General features: G+C 37.5%; 1 protein-coding gene across 1 annotated transcript in view; it reads left to right on the top strand.

Annotated features, from left to right (window-relative positions):
- LOC5565935 (GTP-binding protein Di-Ras2) overlaps positions 1 to 20,238 on the top strand; it is a 42,389-nt gene that overhangs the window by 9,024 nt on the left and 13,127 nt on the right. The window lies entirely within an intron of this gene.

Raw genomic sequence — 20,238 nt, 5'->3', positions numbered from 1 at the left:
ATAACTAGCAGTGCAAGTTGTTTTTTGTTTTTTAATTTATACACAAGAATATATTTACTATATGTACATAGAAAGGCCTTATTGTACGGAATGCAGCAGTTGAATCTGATATAATTTGGGAAATTCGACCGAACGTCCTGGCAAAGACACATGAAAGGCCCAAATACAAAGGAGTGAGAGTGACATTTAGGTCGATACTGAAAAGCTTCAAGCTTTACATCAGTGTTTTTGGAAGATTTTCGATAGACCCTTTCGATATTTTAGATAGGTATAATATAATAAATAACGCAAGTTGCATTTACTTGTTGTTTATTGTTCAGTATAATTTAACTTTCGATAGTTATTCAAAACTTACATCAGGATAGCTATAGTCCTGCTATCTGATTCTCGGAAGTTCTTGGAACATACGAAAAGATTCGTGGTATTTGTTTTCACGTTTTAGCTCAAAAATGTTAGTCACCGGTTTCTCTGCACAATGATCGTTGGAACTCTATGGAAAGTAACCGGTTTACATGGTTCTGTTTTAGGTTTCTTGGAATACAATTTGCATGTCGGAACATGACAATTTTCTAGTTCCAAACCGGTGAAAACTGGCACTGAAAAAGTTTTCGTAGCTTGATCGAAAGAGTACATTTGTCTAAGTATAATATATACAATTTGAAAGCGCTTCAATATCATAATTTTGATAACGTGATTAATGAAGGTTTAAATCTGTAGACTCAATGAGATTTCAATGGACATAATAACAGCTCGTCCCGCAGTAACATTTGCCGAGCAATGATTCAAAAGCGATTTCCATACTAACTTCAAATTTATTTGAAAAATAGTTCCAGGGCACGAAAAATTATGAAATTTCGGATTCTGGCTCAATTTTTGACGTAGAATTATGATATGTAAAAAAATGAATACTTCTAAACAAACCAATTGAATTAATTGAATTTATATGCCGATTTCAGTACAAATCTGATGGATTTTCATAACTATTTTATCTGTGTGAGTGTTTTCGTGTAAGATAGACAAAAATGCAGCGTACCTTTAGTAGCTGTCAAAATACGTTGCTCGGAGACAACAGATGTCGGTCGTGCCGAAGCGAAGGGGAAATGAAATCGCTTCGCAACATGCGCCATTTTCTCTTCGCTGCGGTGTTTGGTTGCAAACAGTCGCATAAATAGATTTAGTGAGATCGCCACACGACCATCGCAGAAGCGAAAGTGTGCTCATAAAGACAGATCCTTTTAAATTCTTCGCACTAGTAGCTGAGCTACGGTGCAGAGCAGATGGGGGGTGCGCTTGCGCGTGTAGCGAGAACTTAATTAATGCATTTCTCGCCTATGACGTTGAACTTTTGATGCATTTTAAAGGGTTTTAGGTCGTCTATTAATTTCATACAGGTGGACAAGGGAGAGTAGAAATTATGACGTGCCATGCACGCCGTTGTAAAAGTACAACATTACCAAGTAAACCTCGCCCGTGATACACAGCACGAGCGAGGTGAATTCTTAGGTTCAATAAATTAATTTAGGTATCGCACTAATGCTCAGCGTGAACTGATGGAGCAGCAGGATGAAATATCTCACAAAATTAGTGACCGTCTATCCAACTACAGCTTGGTTTTCTGTATAAGGTTGCTTACAAATTATGTTCAATAGATCAATAATCTCTCAGTGAACTATTTTTATAAAATCAAATAATGGACCTACATGTAATATTTCATATAATTTGCAGTGACGTATCCAGAAAATTGCTCAGGGGAGACAAACGACGCAAAAAAAAAATAGATGTTTTTACAAAAGTTGAGATGGCTTAAAGACAGTTCAACCAAATCATTTTGTTTTTGTTTTATCCAGTTAAATAATAAAATAACTGCATAAAATGAAGATTTTTTTTTGCTTGAAATTGAGATTTTGACAGTTTAATAGGTATTTTGTGCAGTCACAACAATTAAAAGTCAAAATTTGTAGATCAGTACTTTTCTTAAAAAAAAGCCTTGCAATGTTTGTAATACGAAATCAAATATTTTGAAAAAAAAAAAAAATTTAATAATTCATCAAATTCCAGCAATTTATGATAGATTGAACGAAAACGACACAATTTTATCAAGCAGGTTGATGCGGTTCTTGTACAAGAATAATAATAAACCTGGCGGTATGTCCCAACTGAGTCAGGGCCCTGCTCCTCAGCTTAGTGTACTTATGAGCACTTACATAGTTATTAACTGAAAGGTTTTCTCAGCCAAAGTTGCTGTTTTGTATGCGTATATGGGCAAAGGCATATACATTTTAAATGTTTTAAAGTCCACGAAAACCCTTCCAGCTCTGAAATTCTTTGGAAATGGGCATGTAGCTTAAGGACAGTCATGAAAGCACTGCAATATTAAATAAATGAAAAACCGAATAAAGTATCTGTCAAATAATACAAACTCTAGTGGAATTAAATGGTATAGTAGTAGATTTGGGTTTTCTTTTATTTATAGGTATTCCACTAAACAGATCGAAGATTTATTACACAATATTCTCAATTTTTCTCATGATCTCAATTAAATGCTTTTCACACAAATCAAAAGCATGATTACTGCATCCAGATGAAAATACTAATTTAGAAAATTTTCAAGAGTCTATCTTGCAATTTCCAAGTTGTTCATTAGTAAATGACCAATTAACTATGCTACGAATTGTAATATGAAAACAATTAATTCCTGGTTTCTTAAGACACCAAAAATATGGAATAGATTCAGCGGGTAAAACTTTTCTTTGGAAATCATCCAATAATTTCTCCACAAATTCCTTCAGGAATTATTTCAGTTAATGTTCTCAGGAATTTCCCAGGGATACCTTCAGACTGAGACCACTTGAGGAATCCTTTGTTGGCCAATACCAGGCTGGTTTTCGGGAGGGCCGCTCCGACAACGAACCAGATATTACCAGGTACATATTGCAAATAATCTTAGATGCATTCTTGGAGTATAACTAGCAGACTCACCATCTGTTTATTCACTTGTTTGGATTGGAGACGAGGTGTCAATGTCGTTTGTGAATTTAGATGGAAGAAAAGAGACGCGCTTTGGATTTCATTGTTCAACATTGCACTCCAGGTTAATATTAGGAGATCAGGCGTGCAAAGAAATGACACTATCATGACACGGTCACATCTTCTTCTTCTGCTTGACATTACGTCCTCACTGGGACAGAGCCTGATTCTCAGCTTAATATTCTTATGAGCACTTCCACAGTAGTTAACTGAGAGCTTTCTTTGCCAAAGTTGCCATTTTCGCATTCGTATATCGTGTAGCAGGTACGATGATACTTTATGCCCAGAGAAGTCAAGGAAATTTCCATTACGAAAAGATGCTGGACCGACCGGGAATCGAACCGAGACACCTTCAGCATGGCTTTACTTTGTAGCCGCGGACTCTAAAAACTCGGCTAAGGAAGCCCCACGGTCACATATGGTCCTTGGTCTTGCGGACGATATCGGCCTTATTTAAATCAATCGCAGGTCAGTGAAGGAGGTTTTCGAGGCTCTGAAGAATCTGAATATCTCCAAGAGTTCGTTGAGGAATATCTGCAAAACTTTCTTCAGCAATATTTTTAGGGATTACCCCTGATACTTCTTCAAGAATTATTTTATGAACTCCTCCAGGATTTTCTGCAGAAATTCTTTGGTAAATTCTAGCAAAATTTTTTTCAGGATTTCCTATGAGATACATCAAAGGATTCCTCTAGGAACTCCTCTAAAATTTCTTCGGGGATTTCGCGGATTCCTCCTAGCACTCCTTCTCTTAGGAATTCCACTAGGGATTTGTTCAGAATTTCCTCGAAAGATTTTTACAGGAATTCTCCCAAAGATTCTATCAGGAATACCTCTTTGAATGCCTCCAGAAATATTTACAAGGATTTCTCGTGAAATACTTCCAGAGCTCCTTCCAGAAATTCCTTAAATTACATGCCTTCAGCATTTTCTCCAGAAATATCACCAAGAATACATCCAAGAGATTCTCCAAGGATTCCTTTAAAAATACGTCCAAGGTTTCCTCCACGAACTACACATGAAATAACTTTAAAAATTTTACTAAGAATAGCTTCAGGTATTCTTTAGGATTAACTTCATGGTTTCTTCCAGGTATACCTCCAGGTAGAGGAATATCTTTCAGGATTCGTCCATAAACTACTGCTTAGATTCCGCTAGCAATAGCTCCTGAGATTCCTCCTGTAATTTCACCATGGGTTCCTCCTAGATAAACTTCAGGATATTTTTATCAATTTCTCTGGGGATTTGTATAGAAGCTGTCTAGAAACCTTCAGTAACTCCTCCAGTGATTCTTTCGGAGATTCCCGCAGTAATTCCTCCAGAAATACTTTCAATTTTTCCTCCAGGAATATCTCCAATGAAGTGTTAGAAATACCGTCAGGGTTTTCTCTAGCAATCAATAATATATCCACTGATTTTTTTTTTCAAGAGTACCACTAGGGTTTTCTCTAGGAATACCTTAAAGGATTCCGTCAGTTATAACCCCATGAATCCCTACTGGAAAACGTTCAAAGATTTTTTCAGAAATATCTAAGGATACCTCGATGAATATCTCAAAAAATTGCTCCAAGTAAACTATAGAGATTTCCTTCAGGGACTCTTCCTGGAATTCTGTTTAAACTTTTCTTCGGTGACTCCTGCAGGAATTCCTCTAAGGAGTTCCTCCAAGAATTCCTTTAGGGTTTCATCCAACAATTTCCTTAGGAATCTCTCCAAGGATTCCTTCCGGAGCTTCTCCATTGGTTTCTCCAGGAATTCTTCCAGAGTTTCTCCCTGTTTTTAAGAATAACTTCTGGGATTTTCTCTTGGAACTTCAAAGGTGCCTTCAGGAGTCCTTCTTAGAATAATTTCAGGATATTGTTCATGATCTTTTCAAGAATTCTTATGAAGCTCCTGGAATAGTTCAACAAAAAACTGCTAGAGGAGTTTCCGAGCATAATTGAAGATAATAATAAACCTTAGAAATTCTATTTAAGGAATGTTTGGAGGTATATTTGGAAGAACCTTTGAAAATATTCATGGAGACACTGCTGGAAGATTTTTTGGAATAATTCCTGAAATCTCCATAAAAATTCTTGAAAATATCATGAACAATATCCTGAAATTATTCCAAGAAGGACTCCTGAAGGCACCTTTGAAGTTCCAAGAGAAAATCCAAGAAGTTATTCTTAAAAACAGGGAGAAACTCTGGAAGAATTCCTGGAGAAACCAATGGAGAAGCTCCGGAAGGAATCCTAAGGAAATTGTTGGATGAAACCCTAAAGGAATTCTTGGAGGAACTCCTTAGAGGAATTCCTGCAGGAGTCACCGAAGAAAAGTTTAAACAGAATTCCAGAAAGAGTCCCTGAAGGAAATCTCTATAGTTTACTTGGAGCAATTTTTTGAGATATTCATCGAGGTATCCTTAGAGATATTTCTGAAAAAATCTTTGAACGTTTTCCAGTAGGGATTCATGGGGTTATAACTGACGGAATCCTTTAAGGTATTCCTAGAGAAAACCCTAGTGGTACTCTTGAAAAAAAAATCAGTGGATATATTATTGATTACTAGAGAAAACCCTGACGGTATTCCTAACAATTCATTGGAGATATTCCTGGAGGAAAAAATGAAAGTATTTCTGGAGGAATTACTGCGGGAATCTCCGAAAGAATCACTGGAGGAGTTACTGAAGGTTTCTAGACAGCTTCTATACAAATCCCCAGAGAAATTGATAAAAATATCCTGAAGTTTATCTAGGAGGAACCCATGGTGAAATTTCAGAGGAATCTTAGGAGCTATTGCTAGCGAAATCTAAGCAGTAGACGAATCCTGAAAGATATTCCTCTACCTGGAGGTATTCCTGGAAGAAACCATGAAGTTAATCCTAAAGAATACCTGAAGCTATTCTTAGTAAATTTTTTAAAGTTATTTCATCTGTAGTTCGTGGAGGAAACCTTGGACGTATTTTAAAGGAATCCTTCTAGAATCTCTTGGACGTATTCTTGGTGATATTTCTGGAGAAAATGCTGAAGGCATGTAATTTAAGGAATTCCTGGAAGGAGCTCTGGAAGTATTTCACGAGAAATCCTTGTAAATATTTCTGGAGGCATTCAAAGAGGTATTCCTGATAGAATCTTTGGAAGAATTCCTGTAAAAATCTTTCGAGGAAATTCTGAACAAATCCCTAGTGGAGTTCCTAACAGAAGGAGTGCTAGGAGGAATCCGCGAAATCCCCGAAGAAATTTTAGAGGAGTTCCTAGAGGAATCCTTTGATGTATCTCATAGGAAATCCTGAAAAAAATTTTGCTAGAATTTACCAAAGAATTTCTGGAGAAAATCCTGGAGGAGTTCATAAAATAATTCTTGAAGAAGTATCAGGGGTAATCCCTAAAAATATTGCTGAAGAAAGTTTTGCAGATATTCCTCAACGAACTCTTGGAGATATTCAGATTCTTCAGAGCCTCGAAAACCTCCTTCACTGACCTGCGATTGATTTAAATAAGGCCGATATCGTCCGCAAGACCAAGGACCATATGTGACCGTGGGGCTTCCTTAGCCGAGTTTTTAGAGTCCGCAGCTACAAAGTAAAGCCATGCTGAAGGTGTCTCGGTTCGATTCCCGGTCGGTCCAGCATCTTTTCGTAATGGAAATTACCTTGACTTCTCTGGGCATAAAGTATCATCGTACCTGCTACACGATATACGAATGCGAAAATGGCAACTTTGGCAAAGAAAGCTCTCAGTTAACTACTGTGGAAGTGCTCATAAGAATATTAAGCTGAGAATCAGGCTCTGTCCCAGTGAGGACGTAATGTCAAGCAGAAGAAGAAGATGTGACCGTGTCATGATAGTGTCATTTCTTTGCACGCCTGATCTCCTAATATTAACCTGGAGTGCAATGTTGAACAATGAAATCCAAAGCGCGTCTCTTTTCTTCCATCTAAATTCACAAACGACATTGACACCTCGTCTCCAATCCAAACAAGTGAATAAACAGATGGTGAGTCTGCTAGTTATACTCCAAGAATGCATCTAAGATTATTTGCAAGATGTATCTGGTAATATCTGGTTCGTTGTGGCCCTTCCGAAAACCAGCCTGGTATTGGCCGACAAAGGATTCCTCAAGTGGTCTCAGTCTGAAGGTATCCCTGGGAAATTCCTGAGAACATTAACTGAAATAATTCCTGAAGGAATTTGTGGAGAAATTGTTGGATGATTTCCAAAGAAAAGTTTTACCCGCTGAATCTATTCCATATTTTTGGTGTCTTAAGAAACCAGGAATTAATTGTTTTCATATTACAATTCGTAGCATAGTTAATTGGTCATTTACTAATGAACAACTTGGAAATTGCAAGATAGACTCTTGAAAATTTTCTAAATTAGTATTTTCATCTGGATGCAGTAATCATGCTTTTGATTTGTGTGAAAAGCATTTAATTGAGATCATGAGAAAAATTGAGAATATTGTGTAATAAATCTTCGATCTGTTTAGTGGAATACCTATAAATAAAAGAAAACCCAAATCTACTACTATACCATTTAATTCCACTAGAGTTTGTATTATTTGACAGATACTTTATTCGGGTTTTCATTTATTTAATATTGCAGTGCTTTTATGACTGTCCTTAAGCTACATGCCCATTTCCAAAGAATTTCAGAGCTGGAAGGGTTTTCGTGGACTTTAAAACATTTAAAATGTATATGCCTTTGCCCATATACGCATACAAAACAGCAACTTTGGCTGAGAAAACCTTTCAGTTAATAACTATGTAAGTGCTCATAAGTACACTAAGCTGAGGAGCAGGGCCCTGACTCAGTTGGGACATACCGCCAGGTTTATTATTATTCTTGTACAAGAACCGCATCAACCTGCTTGATAAAATTGTGTCGTTTTCGTTCAATCTATCATAAATTGCTGGAATTTGATGAATTATTAAATTATTTTTTTTTTTTTTCAAAATATTTGATTTCGTATTACAAACATTGCAAGGCTTTTTTTTAAGAAAAGTACTGGGGGCCCAGATAGCCGTAGCGGTAAACGCGCAGCTGTTCAGCATGACCAAGCTGAGGGTCGTGGGTTCGAATCCCACCGGTCGAGGATCTTTTCGGGTTGGAAATTTTCTCGACTTCCCAGGGCATAGATTATCTTCGTACCTGCCACACGATATACACATGCAAAAATGGTCATTGGCATAGTAAGCTCTCAGTTAAAAACTGTGGAAGTGCTCATAAGAACACTAAGCTGAGAAGCAGGCTCTGTCCCAGTGGGGACGTAACGCCAGAAATAAGAAGACTGATCTACAAATTGTGACTTTTAATTGTTGTGACTGCACAAAATACCTATTAAACTGTCAAAATCTCAATTTCAAACAAAACCAATCTTCATTTTATGCAGTTATTTTATTATTTAACTGGATAAAACAAAAACAAAATGATTTGGTTGAACTGTCTTAAGCCATCTCAACTTTTGTAAAAACATCTATTTTTTTTTGCGTCGTTTGTCTCCCCTGAGCAATTTTCTGGATACGTCACTGCAAATTATATGAAATATTACATGTAGGTCCATTATTTGATTTTATAAAAATAGTTCACTGAGAGATTATTGATCTATTGAACATAATTTGTAAGCAACCTTATACAGAAAACCAAGCTGTAGTTGGATAGACGGTCACTAATTTTGTGAGATATTTCATCCTGCTGCTCCATCAGTTCACGCTGAGCATTAGTGCGATACCTAAATTAATTTATTGAACCTAAGAATTCACCTCGCTCGTGCTGTGTATCACGGGCGAGGTTTACTTGGTAATGTTGTACTTTTACAACGGCGTGCATGGCACGTCATAATTTCTACTCTCCCTTGTCCACCTGTATGAAATTAATAGACGACCTAAAACCCTTTAAAATGCATCAAAAGTTCAACGTCATAGGCGAGAAATGCATTAATTAAGTTCTCGCTACAGTGCGCATCGTACCTTCGTGCTGTGCGTACACGAATTCTCTCTGCTCTTGGAAGTTTTCTTAAAAACTACCTAAAGCAATAAAACAGTACTTTTCAGTGCTACACAAACAGTACTTTTCAGTGCTAAAATTAAAAACGGTACTTTTCAGTGCTACTTAAACAGTACTTTTCAGTACTATTTTTTCTACTATTGATCCCTTTACGATCCTTGTTTGGACCCGTGCCTTCGATTTTTCGTTGGACCCGTTGGCGAAAGCTAGCGGTGGTAATCCTTCTTGGACACCGTCTAGGGAAAAAACCTCTCGAAGGTCACGTCTTTCTCGTTTATTAACTAAACATGGTATCAACAACTAACAAAAGGAAGGGTGAATCTCTGAATTCACTACTTCCTTCCAAAAAAGTGGGTTTTAAAACTGTCACTACACGTGGCAAGAATGGAAGAAAGGACGCTTCCCCGGAATGCGAAGTTTCTTCCAAGGGTGAAATGAATAATTGTATTGAAATGAGCAATCAGTTCGATGCTCTAGACAAATTTTCCGAACACCAAATCGAAGCAGCCTCTAGCCCAGGCTCTTTGATTCAAGTGAGGAAGCAAAGAGTGCCGCCTATCGTGGTCAGTTGTTCCGAATTTGGGGGATTTAGGCAGGAGATCTTGAACTCCATTAGGGGAATCAAGGTTTCCTTCCAAATCGCAAAGAAAGGAGACTGTCGCGTTTTGCCGGAAACTCTTAAAGATCGCGAACTTCTTCTCAGATATCTTGAAGAGAAGAAGCACAAATTTTTTACTTATGACGACAAAACTGAACGTTTGTTCAAAGTCGTCTTGAAAGGTCTCTCAAGTGACTATAAGTCACCTGAAGAGATCAAAAATGGAATAAATGATTTACTTGGATTTTCCCCAGTCCAAGTAATCATTATGAAAAAGAGAACCCAATCTGGCATTGTTCGGAAAGGGCTTTCTCAAGAATATTATTTAGTTCACTTTAACAAAAAAGAACTAAATAATATTAAAGCTTTAGAAAAAGCTAAACTTATGTTCGATGTCCGTGTGACGTGGGAACATTTCCAGAAACCTGGAGGAAATTACCAGAACCCCACTCAGTGCCGTCGGTGCCAAAAGTGGGGTCATGGTACAAAAAATTGTCGCATGGATGCTAAATGCATGATTTGCGGAGGTTCTTCTCACGCTAAGGACGACTGTCCTGTGAAAGAAGATACCAGAAAATTTCAATGCGCCAATTGCAAGGGCCCTCACAAAGCTAACTTTTGGGAATGCATTTCACGCAAAAGAGTCGTTGAGGCTCGTGCCAAGCAGATGAAGGATAATATCCGTTACGATAACGGTCGTTTCCGGAATTTGCCTGGTAGAGTATCGAACAATGCTCATTTTTCAGTTAACGATCGCTTGATTAGGAATCATACCCACCAGGAAGATCATAATCATGCTCATTCACAAACAAATTTTAATCCGTCGGGTAGCCGTTCGAATCTTTCAATTTCGAATGTATCTACCCACGGTAAATCCTTTGCCGATATCGTAGCAGGAAATTTGAACTCTTCCCCTGTTCGTTCCATGAGTACCCATTCTACTTGTTTCAAATCAAATGGAAAAAACCCTACCGCCACAGGTAACTCCTACCCCGCTTCTTCGTCTACCGAAAATTCCAATGGGAAATCATCAGATGATATGTCTGCCTCTGATTTTAATTTTCTAACTGAACAATTGAATCTAATGATTGATGCAATGTTCAAAGCCACCACTATGACTGAAGCAGTCCAAGTAGGTGTAAAATTCACAAATAAAATTGTTATTGGATTACGTTTTTCTAATGGATCCAAATAATAATTTAAATATTTTAAATTGGAATGCTCGTTCTCTGAATGGTAAAGAGGACGAGCTGTTTAATTTTCTTACAGCTAATAACGTGCATATAGCAGTTATTACCGAAACTTATTTAAAACCTGGATCCAAATTTAAAAAAGATCCTAACTTTTTTGTTTATCGTAATGATCGACTTGATGGGGCATGTGGGGGAGTTGCAATCATCATTCATAGGCGTATAAAACATCAACTGTTTTCGTCATTTGAAACTAAAGTTTTTGAAACTTTAGGTGTTTCTGTTGAAACACAGTTTGGTAAATATACTTTCATAGCTGCCTATTTGCCTTTTCAATGCTCTGGACAGCAAGTTAATTGGCTTCAAACTGACTTGCGAAAATTAACTCGCAATAAGTCAAAATTTTTTGTCATTGGTGACTTTAATGCCAAACATCGGTCATGGAATAATTCTCAAAGTAATTCCAACGGCAGAATTTTATTTGATGAGTGCTCTTCAGGATATTTCTCAATTCAATACCCTGATAGCCCTACATGTTTTTCCTCTTCTAGAAATCCATCTACGATTGACTTGGTCTTAACCGACTCTAGTCATCTTTGTAGCCAATTAGTTACTCATGCTGATTTTGATTCTGATCATGTCCCTGTTACATTTCAAATATCGCATGAAGCGATTCTCAATCCTATCAGCTCCACTTTCAATTATTTACGAGCCGACTGGAATATATATGAAACGTATGTTGACTCTAATCTTGATGTTAACATTTCTTTAGAAACTAAAATTGATATTGACAATGCTCTTGAAACTTTAACAAATTCCATTGTTGAAGCCAGAAACATTGCAATTCCAAAATGTGAAGTAAAATTTGAATCCGTGATTATAGACGATGATCTTAAACTCTTGATCCGTCTTAAAAACGTGAGGAGAAGGCAATTTCAACGCACTCGTGATCCTGCTATGAAAATTATATGGCAGGATTTGCAGAAAGAAATCAAGAAACGTTTTGCTGATTTAAGAAACAAAAATTTTGGAAATAAAATTTCTCAATTGGACCCCGGCTCTAAGCCCTTTTGGAAATTATCTAAAATCTTGAAAAAACCTCAGAAGCCAATACCGGCATTGAAAGAGGAAAACAAATTATTACTAACTAATTGCGAAAAAGCTCAAAAACTTGCTATGCAGTTTGAAAGTGCGCACAATTTTAATTTAGGACTTACTAGTCCAATTGAAAATGAAGTTACTCAGGAGTTCGAAAATATTCTCAATCAAGAGAACGTTTTCGAAAATGCCTGGGAGACTGATTTGGAAGAAGTGAGAACTATTATTAGAAAATTCAAAAATATGAAAGCTCCTGGCGATGATGGAATTTTCTACATCCTCATCAAGAAACTTCCAGAAAGTAGCTTATCATTTTTAGTTGATATATTTAACAAATGTTTTCAATTAGCATATTTTCCTGACAAATGGAAAAATGCTAAGGTTGTTCCAATTTTAAAACCAGACAAAAATCCTGCAGAAGCTTCTAGCTATCGTCCAATCAGTTTGCTTTCCTCCATCAGTAAACTTTTTGAAAAGGTTATTTTGAACAGAATGATGGCCCACATCAACGAGAATTCAATTTTTGCCAATGAACAGTTCGGATTCCGCCATGGACATTCGACCACTCATCAACTTTTACGTGTAACAAATTTGATCCGTTCCAACAAATCTGAAGGCTATTCTACTGGTCTTGCTCTTCTAGACATAGAAAAAGCATTCGACAGTGTTTGGCATGAAGGTTTGATTGTAAAATTGAAAAATTTTAATTTTCCAACATACATTGTTAGAATAATTCAAAGTTATCTGTCAAATCGTACACTTCAGGTTAATTATCAGAACTCCAGATCTGAAAGACTTCCTGTAAGAGCTGGTGTTCCCCAAGGCAGCATTTTGGGACCAATATTATACAATATTTTCACATCTGACTTACCTGAGTTACCTCAGGGATGTCAAAAATCTTTGTTTGCGGATGACACAGGCCTCTCCGCCAAAGGACGAAGCCTGCGTGTCATCTGTAGTCGATTGCAAAAAAGTTTGGATATTTTTTCTTCATACTTGCAAAAATGGAAGATTTCTCCTAATGCTTCCAAAACTCAACTAATAATATTCCCACATAAACCAAAAGCTCTTTATTTGAAACCTTCAAGTAGACATGTTGTCACGATGAGAGGGATTCCAATAAATTGGTCAGATGAAGTTAAGTATCTAGGACTCATGCTAGATAAGAATTTAACTTTCAAAAATCACATTGAGGGCATTCAAGCCAAATGTAACAAATATGTAAAATGTCTCTATCCCCTTATTAATAGAAAATCAAAACTTTGTCTTAAGAACAAGCTTTTGATATTCAAACAAATTTTCAGGCCAGCCATGTTGTATGCTGTACCAATATGGACTAGCTGTTGTAATACCAGGAAGAAAGCTCTGCAGAGAATTCAAAATAAAATTTTGAAAATGATTCTAAGGCTTCCTCCCTGGTATAGTACCAATGAGTTACATAGGATATCCAATGTTGAAACATTGGAACAAATGTCAAATAAAATAATCAATAATTTCAGGCAAAAATCGTTACAATCTTCTATTGCCACGATTAATGCGTTATATGTTTAGGTTAAGTTAGGTTAAGTATATTAAAAACTTTTTTTTTTTCTCTTATAAGCAGGTGAAATCAACTCACCTGTAAAAAATCTGAACTGCTACGGCAAATGAAATGTAATATGTTGTTAACAAAATGTTAATAAAATCTTAGATTTGTTTTACCAAATTAGGATGATAGTGTTGTCTAATAACACAGAACACCTAGATATAAGAAATAATGAATGTAATGTTTGGAATGATACTAATAAAGAAATTAAAAAAAAAAAAAAAAAAAAAAAAAAAAAAAAAAAAAAAAAAAAAAATTTTTGCTACACGCGCAAGCGCACCCCCCATCTGCTCTGCACCGTAGCTCAGCTACTAGTGCGAAGAATTTAAAAGGATCTGTCTTTATGAGCACACTTTCGCTTCTGCGATGGTCGTGTGGCGACCTCACTAAATCTATTTATGCGACTGTTTGCAACCAAACACCGCAGCAAAGAGAAAATGGCGCATGTTGCGAAGCGATTTCATTTCCCCTTCGCTTCGGCACGACCGACATCTGTTGTCTCCGAGCACTTCATTCACACGCGGAGGCATCAACACACGAACGAACGAACGAATAGGGTAAACAGCCGTCATTTTTTTTTTGATTTTTTGCTGTTTGAAGCACAACTTTCAACACGCTATTGTGACGAATCTACAAGAGATACACTTTTGCTCTCAAAGACACTTTGGTAGCTAATAAGTTAATGCATATTTTGTAGAAGAACTTTTTTTACATTAATTACTATAATTTTAATAAAATTCATGAAAATACGTCGAAAAATGCTGATTTTTCCGTCACTTTTTGCAAACTTTTCGTAATTTGAGCCTTTGAATCATTTTCTACAAAATTCACGTCCAAGAAACTAAGATAGATTAGATTATAAGCTTTCGATTCATGCGCTGAGATTAAATGTATGACACATAGTTAATTAGATATGAGGTTTCAAAGATGACCAAGTTGAAAATCTTAAAATCGTGAATAACTCACTTAGCAGTGATTTGCGACCCTATGTTCCATGGGCACTTTTTCATATCTCATGGAGACCTATCGACCCTCAAATTATTAAAAACATGGAAGCAAACACCCTGTATAAAGAATATGTTCCTGACTTTATTGATTTATTCGAATTCAGAAGCTTTTGTAAATATCCACTAAAGTTTAGATCGTGCTGGTTAAAACATTACTTGGTATGCAAAATTTTCCCGGTGCTAATTGAAATTCCCGTATATTTCCCGGTTTTCTCCAGGTGATTCGAAATTCCCGGCTTTTTCCCGGTTTTCCCGATTTCCCGGTGCGCTGGTCACCCTGTCACCTAGCAACACTAAAGTGAAACACTACCCCGAGCCACGATTGCTACGAACTGGTTGAACACAAAGCAAACCAAACTGATCCTAAATGTCACTGAATTTGCGAAAAATATTTTGTGGGAACTTCAATCTTCAGCTTTCTGCAATGACATTTCACACTTGACTTGAACTCGTATAGGATGGACTGAATTTTGCCATTGACAATCACAATCTATTTCCATTAATTGATGCCATCGACTCATAGATCAAGCGTAAGGCTTGTTGGTCGACTTGCGGATTATAGAATTATGCTTTCGCAAACAAAAACATCCCAATCTTAAATACCCAATTTTCTATGGCAGTCAGGTGCAAGAATAGCGGGAATCGGAATCCGATAATGAATTTTCCGATACCTAGTTTAAAACAGTCACTAGTTTCACTATCAGGATGACTGAAGTGAGCCACACGTACAGCGCGATACAAAACCACAAAACATGGTGAACTGCCATTTTCATTCCTAAAATCTCCCGCCTCCCGCCAACCGACTTCGATTGCAGTCTCAAGCGAACTCCATGTGTCCGTCGCCTTTAGCCTTTCAGATCTGATTCATTGGCACTGAAATATAAACACTCCGTATCCCTGTAGAATCCTCGAAAGGGGGGAAAATTGCCTGCTAAAACTACAATTGCTTCAAATTTGTCGATGGGATATAGTGATCACTTGGTTTCTAATTGCTGATCTGCTCTGATCACGTATGGGCGTTCTGATGAGCGTCAATCCTCAACGAGCTCGCCAACTCACCGCCTACCCTTTAGCTGAGCATCAACGATGCCTAAAATCGACTGATTTATGCTCATGAGCTGAGCACTTTCAATGCCTGGTCATGGAACAGCATTGCTATGGAAAGCTGTTTGAGGGGACTGTAGTAACCGAACTTAAATGAACCATACGCTCATCCCGCGCAAAAGGACTGAACGACCACTACTCACAAAATTACTTTTATGACTGAATGTCTAGTCCAACTCTCGACCGCAAGCCAACCCGATAAACTCCTTTTTTCTTTCTCGCACCTATCATTTGGATTCTCTTTCATTCCATCTACCATTCCCTCATGCCGTTCGCGGGCATCATTCGTATGCAGAACGATATATTAACACACACAACCATAGTCCCTCATCGTCATCCTTCATTTCATTCCTGTCGAAGAGCTTTTCTGACACTCCTGTAAACTTTCGGCTACCAAACTGTACACGCTCAATGAATTTCAGCAACTTATACAGCTCATTCACTACATCCTTCCCCTTGTCTACTCTTTTGACGTGCATTGTGTTCCACGCTTTTTTTTGACTGCTCAATTATTTAAAAAATATTGTATATAATTTCACTGACAGTTTCTCAATCGACTACAAAATCAAAAAACAAAAACTAGGTCACTAGTACTTTATTCCAAGAATAAATCAATTTAAATCCAATCCAAATCCAATCCAAATCCAATCCAAATCCAATCCAAATCCAATCCAAATCCAATCCAATCCAAATCCAATCCAAATCCAATCCAAATCCAATCCAAATCCAATCCAAATCCAATCCAAATCCAATCCAAATCCAATCCAAATCCAATCCAAATTCAATCCAAATCCAATCCAAATCCAATCCAAATCAAATCCAAATCCAATCCAAATCCAATCCAAATCCAATCCAAATCCAATCCAAATCCAATCCAAATCCAATCCAAATCCAATCCAAATCCAATCCAAATCCAATCCAAATCCAATCCAAATCCAATCCAAATCCAATCCAAATCCAATCCAAATCCAATCCAAATCCAATCCAAATCCAATCCAAATCCAATCCAAATCCAATCCAAATCCAATCCAAATCCAATCCAAATTCAATCCAAATCCAAATCCGATTCAATCCAAATCCAATCCAAATCCAAATCCAATCCAAATCCAATCCAAATCCAATCCAAATACTCTCCGGCAATTTTCATTCCAATTAGTGGTCGGAGAACTCTCTCTCCGGTCATTTCACTTATTGCACGAAGAACTCTCTCTCTCCGGCATTTTTTCAATTATTGCACAAAGAATTCCCTCTCCGGAATTTTCTTGTTGTTTTTTTAATTATTATTATTATTACACGAAGAACTCTCGCGCCGGCATTTTTTTCTCTAATTATTGCCCGAAAAACTCTCTCTCCGGCAATTTTCATTTCAACTAGTGGTCGGAGAACTCTTTCTCCGGTCAATTTATTTTTCCACTTATTGCACGAAGAACTCTCTCTCCGGCATTTTTCGATTATTGCCCGAAGAACTCTCTCTCCGGCAATTTTCATTTCAACTAGTGGTCGGAGAACTCTCTCTCCGGTTATTTTTTTCCACTTATTGCACGAAGAACTCTCTCTCCGGCATTTTTTTTTTTCAATTATTGCACGAAGAACTCTCTCTCCGGCATTTTTTCAATTATTGCCCGAAGAACTCTCTCTCCGGCAATTTTCATTTCTATTAGTGGTCGGAGAACTCTCTCTCCGGCCATTTTTTTTATTAATTACTGCACGAAGAACTCTCTCTCCGGCATTTTTTTTTTCCAGTTATTGCACGAAGAACTCTCTCTCCGGCATTTTTTTTTTTTTCAATTTTTGCACGAAGAACTCTCTCTCCGGCATTTTTTTTCAGTTATTGCACGAAGAACTCTCTCTCCGGCAATTTTCATTTCAACTAGTGGTCGGAGAACTCTCTCTCCGGTCATTTTTTTTCCCACTTATTGCACGAAGAACTCTCTCTCCGGCATTTTTTTGTTTTTTGTTTTTTTCAATTATTGCCCGAAGAACTCTCTCTCCGGCAATTTTCATTTCAACTTTTTCTTCCCGGCCATTTTTCCCCAATTATTGCTATAAGAACTTAATGGTACATTTACCATTTATTTCTCATTCAGATATTTTACCATTTACCGTACTGCGCCATGTAGTAACCGAACTTAAATGAACCATACGCTCATCCCGCGCAAAAGGACTGAACGACCACTACTCACAAAATTACTTTTATGACTGAATGTCTAGTCCAACTCTCGACCGCAAGCCAACCCGATAAACTCCTTTTTTCTTTCTCGCACCTATCATTTGGATTCTCTTTCATTCCATCTACCATTCCCTCATGCCGTTCGCGGGCATCATTCGTATGCAGAACGATATATTAACACACACAACCATAGTCCCTCATCGTCATCCTTCATTTCATTCCTGTCGAAGAGCTTTTCTGACACTCCTGTAAACTTTCGGCTACCAAACTGTACACGCTCAATGAATTTCAGCAACTTATACAGCTCATTCACTACAGGGACCATCATAGTAACCATGAAATTTGATTTTTAGTATGGTTCCATGAGTCGATATTGTGTAATGGAACATCGACTCATGGAGGTTCAACTGTAATATGATTTCATACAGGAATTACAGCTAGAAAGTATTGCATTTATTTGTCCAAAGTTTGTCTAAGCATTCATTAGGAATAAATTCAGGGGCCCAGATAGCCGTAGCGGTAAACGCGCAGCTATTCAGCAAGACCAAGCTGAGGGTCATGGGTTCGAATCCCACCGGTCGAGGATCTTTTCGGGCTGGAAATTTTCTCGACTTCCCAGGGCATAGAGTATCTTCGTACCTGCCACACGATATACACATGCAAAAAAACGGTCATTGGCATAGTAAGCTCTCAGTTAATAACTGTGGAAGTGCGAAAGTTGAGAAGCAGGCTCTGTCCCAGTTGGGACGTAACGCCAGAAAGAAGAAGAAGAAGGAATAATTTCAGAGATTTTTCCAGGACTCCATTTAGAGCTTGCTTCAGATTTTACTATAATTTATCTATGAATACCTCTAAGAACACCAAAATTTCATTTGCAGAATTCGAAGGAAATAAAAAACAGATTCATGGATTCCATATGTTTCTTTGTAATAAAGTTTTAGAAAAAATCTTGGAGAAATTTCTGAAAGAATTTCTGGAGTATTAATAGATAAACGAATATCGAGAAACACCTGGATGCATGTCCGAAGCACGCTAGGAGTATTTTATGTAGAAATCTCTGAAAAAAATCTAGAGGAGTGCTTTAAAGTAATTTGACAGGATTTCAAGAAAAGCTCGTGCGGAATTTATTGTTTTAATTTTGCACGAGTTCCTATAGAAGTCCTTGGAGAAATGTTTGTATGATTCTTTGTAGGAATTTTGATGATTTGAAAAAAAATGCTTAGATTCTTGGTGTAGTCGTTGGTGTTAATTCCATAAGAATCGAAGTAGGAATGTCACGATTTTTTTTCTAAGAAAAATGTCTAAAAAAAACTTTTGTTAGAATCCTTGTATGAGATACATTGAATACATTTTGTGGGCTTCGTAGCCGTGCGGTTAGCGGCGTCAGTCGTTTAGGCGTATTGTGCTACAGAGTGTGGGTTCGATTCCCGCCCCAGTCAGAGAAAACTTTTCGTCAAACGAAAAATTCTTCATTGGTCCACTGGTCGTTCCGTGTGTCCGTTGTCTAATGTAAGTTATGTTCAGTCTGTGCAGCCTATGGCTGAAGACGGTGTAAATTGTCTTTTTTTTTAAATCTTCAAATAAATTATACAGGCAAGAGATCACTGGTAGAATCCTTATTAGAATTCAAGCTAGATGCACGGAGACATTCAGGAGAAGGAAAGAAATGCTTGAGGAACATGCTACAGATGCTAAGATTCTTGAAGTAATCGTATGAAATCCTTATACACCCGATTCTGTTTTTGCACGGATTTTTTTTACACGGCCGTGCAAAAAAAGTTTCCATACATTTTTTTCCACCAAAACCTTATTTTTGCATGAAACGTCGAGAAATGGTGTTACTTTTTTTGCACGGTTTTTGAAATTTTGAACTGAAAACTTTTTTTGCACGGTACGCATACCCCGTGCAAAAACAGAATCGGGTGTATTCAGTTTCAATGTCTGGCTAGGCCCCAATTGCCGGCCAATAGGAGTCTTCCTTAGCCGAGTGGTTAGAGTCCGCAGCTACAAAACGAAGCCATTTTGAAGGTGTCTGGGTTCGATTCCCGGTCGGTCCAGGATCTTTTCGTAAAGAAAATTTCCTTGACTTCCCCGGGCATAGAGTATCATCGTACCTGCCACCTGAGAAGCAGGCTCTGTCCCAGTGAGGACTCAGCCAACAAATTAAACGAAGACGCGATTTGGACTTCACTTTGTTCTCAATGAAAGAAAAACAAAAGTGTATGCCCTTCATAGCTTAATGTTTCATAAACAAAATGCAGAGGTTGTGTATACTGATCATTTTTCATAAAGTGACCTCAAACTCGTTCAATACCCACCACCCAACCCCTCTGATAAGCATCTTAGATACGTTCATGAACGGGGCTGTGATTGTGATTTGCCTGTGTTGGTACGCCAACCGACGCAGTCCCTCCTCGTTTGTTAGTATGTATAGTAGTCAGATGGATACACGGTAAAAAATCAGCACGTTCG

This window comes from Aedes aegypti, chromosome 1 (genome assembly GCF_002204515.2).
Source record: "Aedes aegypti strain LVP_AGWG chromosome 1, AaegL5.0 Primary Assembly, whole genome shotgun sequence".
Lineage (NCBI taxonomy): Eukaryota > Metazoa > Arthropoda > Insecta > Diptera > Culicidae > Aedes > Aedes aegypti.
The sequence above is the reverse complement of the archived record's forward strand: the minus strand, read 5'-3'. Positions and strand labels throughout refer to the sequence as shown.